Here is a 3,817-nt window from a genome sequence, read left to right on the forward strand (position 1 = left end):
TCTGGATACCAGTCTGTTAGATGACCAAATGTGAGCAGTTGAAAACAACAACAACATAGGGGGCTTTGTTTCGAAAATGTCTCTGTTTCAAACTGTCAACTGGTAGGCTTAAGCTATGTACTGATGCTGTCAGCCTTTACAGTTAGCGCCTAAAGCTACTGCTAGATACAGACACACTCTAATCATTAACCACAAACAGACCCCTGCAAACACACACACTGAGATAGATAGAGTCACACAGGAAGAACTGATACTGGTTGAAATAGGGAACAACAAACCAATGAGGAGGCAACGCTAATGAAGAATGGTTGCCTCGACACCTCCGAGAACACAATATGTCCGTGTCCCAAATGGCACCCTATTCCCTACATTGTTGTGCACTACCCTGCCCTGGTCAGAAGTTATGCACTAAATAGGGAATAGGGTGCCATTTGGGACGCATTCTAGTTTTGACCACAAGACTGTTGTTCTCAGTCTGAGTGGAGTGTGTAGCTACACTGTGTGTGTGCGTGCATGCGTGCGTGCGTGCATGTGTGTGTAGCTACGCAGCAGAGTTAGACCACAACCAGCCTGGTCAGAAAGAACCACACAGACAGGACTCGTAGCAGGCAGGCAGGCAGGCAGGCAGGCAATCACCGAGGTTGAGACAGTACTCTAAAACCCACAGATGGGTGTAGGGGCGGTGAGTCCTCATCAAGCCCCTTGATGAGGACTCACCGCTGGCCTACATAGGCTGGATAGTGGGTAAAGATATCTGAGGCTGCTGTACTTTCTCATACATTGAGGCACATACTGATGGTCAAAGCTAAACAGTTTTTAGAGTACTCTCTATCCCGGAAATGCAGATGTTAGTTCATTTACAATCAAGTAGAGACGACATTATAATGATAAGTCCCTTTACTGCGGCGCTGCCCTTTGACACAGCATATCTTCCCCCATTGTCTTCCTCGCTCACTATCATTTCATTTTTTAAACGTCAATATATTTGGATGTGGTCGTCCATGAACAGCTGGCAGACAGATAACAGGTCACAGTGAATGGCTGCGTTTGGCTCCCCGGATCCAGAAGGAGAGGACAGCAGAGAGGGTCACCTCCATGACCAACACACAGAGCATCAGCACCTCCAGCTGTTACAGAAACACAAACAGGCATAAGAAAAGTGTCAGGGACAGACCTTCATCAAGCAGGATGCTGCCACATCCCATTACTACACTACGGCAACTTTGATGAGAAAAAACTATCTACTTTTAGAACAAATTACCTTTATATGATGTTGAACATTGGGATTCCAGGTAGGCATGTCCATGCCCAAGTCAACGCATATCAACACTCCTCCAACTACTGCTACGACCATGCTGCCGATGTTGACACACAGGCAGACCTACCGGTTCATAAGACAGAGTGTTACATGGATCTTCTACTATCGGCTAAAGTGTGTTAACATGAAATAAAACTCATCAAAGCCAAGGATTCAATCAAGGTTTGTAGTAAATCTAGTCTAATTTAAACATGAATATCAGAACAGTCAATGTATTAACAAATGTTTTCATCTTTAATCAATTAAAAGATTTAACTCCTTGCTGATCTGTTGTTTTTTAGTTTGTAATTTTGTCTGTATCCCAATGTACATTTTATGGTGTAAAGGTTTTCTAATCTAAACTAATCTATTTTAATCTAATCTACCCAGGGGGCAAAACTGGTTCCAATGCAGGCGATTATGACGTTAATCTGGTTGTCGTTCAACCTGTTTTGCCCGCTGGGTATTTCTGCATTTGACTCACAGGTAAAACTATTGACTCACAGGTAAAACTATTGACTCACAGGTAAAACTATTGACTCACAGGTAAAACTATTGACTCACAGGTAAAACTATTGACTCACAGGTAAAACTATTGACTCACAGGTAAAACTATTGACTCACAGGTAAAACTATTGACTCACAGGTAAAACTATTGACTCACAGGTAAAACTATTGACTCACAGGTAAAACTATTGACTCACAGGTAAAACTATTGACTCACAGGTAATAGTCTGGGGAATTTGAACAACAGGTTGGATAACAACCCAGCGATGAAGAACTGAGGAGAGAGAAGAGAAGGATCACATTTAATGGTCCTCACATTGACAGCAATTATCAATAGGTTTTATAAGTGCGCTAATCAATATTTTACTATTGCTTAATGAACAGAAATTTAGCTGAACAGTTTTTTACTAATTGATTTGACTTAATTGCTTAAATTATAATTTAGTGATAGTTACATGATCAAGCAAAATCACACACTTAAATGAGAATATGACATTCAGAATTTCGTGTAAACATATTCACCCTTAAATTACAGTCAATGCTATTGAATTGTGGGTAAAAACAATATATGCATCCAACAAGCTGTGAATTTGACGCCAGAGGAGTACTCTTGAAAACCTTCATCAGAAGACTTTCAGTATTTCCAAAGGGATCCTCGACGTTTAAACAAATAAGATGTAGCGATTAAAAGACAATGCTACCGCTACTCACTAGTAGTCCCGTGAAGGGCGCCACTCTGAACGTGGTTAAAAGGGACTGGCTCGCATCCCGAGTGGCAGCAAACACAACTCCTACTGCAACACTGAGTAGACCGCTCGTCATCTGCAAAGACTGTTGCAAACACAAACCCTCACAAATTAACCTTTGAAAATGATCATCCATAAATATATTTTCTGTGAAATGCATCACTAGAAGCAAGACCAGTCTAACTAAACATACACTTCTTTAAATTCATATATATTAATATATTTATATAGTTACACAGTCCTGTCATATATTTATATAGTTACACAGTCCTGTCATATATTTATATAGTTACACAGTCCTGTCATATATTTATATAGTTACACAGTCCTGTCATATATGTATATAGTTACACAGTCCTGTCATATATGTATATAGTTACACAGTCCTGTCATATATGTATATAGTTACACAGTCCTGTCATATATTTATATAGTTACACAGCCCTGTCATATATTTATATAGTTACACAGTCCTGTCATATATTTATATAGTTACACAGTCCTGTCATATATTTATATAGTTACACAGTCCTGTCATATATTTATATAGTTACACAGTCCTGTCATATATGTATATAGTTACACAGTCCTGTCATATATGTATATAGTTACACAGTCCTGTCATATATTTATATAGTTACACAGCCCTGTCATATATTTATATAGTTAACTGTTACACAGTCCTGTCATATATTTACATAGTTAACTGTTACACAGCCCTGTCATATATTTACATAGTTAACTGTTACACAGCCCTGTCATATATTTATATAGTTAGCTGTTACACAGCCCTGTCATATATTTATATAGTTAACTGTTACACAGTCCTGTAATATATTTATATAGTTAACTGTTACACAGTCCTGTCATATATTTATATAGTTACACAGTCCTGTCATATATTTATATAGTTAACTGTTACACAGTCCTGTAATATATTTATATAGTTACACAGTCCTGTCATATATTTATATAGTTACACAGTCCTGTCATATATTTATATAGTTAACTGTTACACAGTCCTGTCATATATTTATATAGTTACACAGTCCTGTCATATATTTATATAGTTACACAGTCCTGTCATATATTTATATAGTTAACTGTTACACAGTCCTGTCATATATTTATATAGTTACACAGTCCTGTCATATATTTATATAGTTAGCTGTTACACAGTCCTGTAATATATTTATATAGTTACACAGTCCTGTCATATATTTATATAGTTACACAGTCCTGTCATATATTTATATAGTTAACTGTT

At 37.6% G+C, this 3,817-nt stretch overlaps 1 long non-coding RNA gene across 1 annotated transcript; it reads right to left on the reverse strand.

Annotated features, from left to right (window-relative positions):
• Window positions 1-668: 668 nt before the first annotated feature.
• LOC139404939 (uncharacterized) lies at window positions 669-2,621 on the reverse strand. Its single transcript, XR_011633856.1, has 4 exons — window positions 2,516-2,621; window positions 2,022-2,078; window positions 1,262-1,381; window positions 669-1,127 (listed from the first exon to the last, which is right to left on the reverse strand). It is a non-coding gene; the product is annotated as an uncharacterized lncRNA (long non-coding RNA).
• Between the last annotated feature and the right edge of the window lie 1,196 nt (window positions 2,622-3,817).

This window comes from Oncorhynchus clarkii, unplaced genomic scaffold, assembly GCF_045791955.1.
Source record: "Oncorhynchus clarkii lewisi isolate Uvic-CL-2024 unplaced genomic scaffold, UVic_Ocla_1.0 unplaced_contig_10529_pilon_pilon, whole genome shotgun sequence".
NCBI classification, from domain to species: Eukaryota; Metazoa; Chordata; class Actinopteri; order Salmoniformes; family Salmonidae; genus Oncorhynchus; species Oncorhynchus clarkii.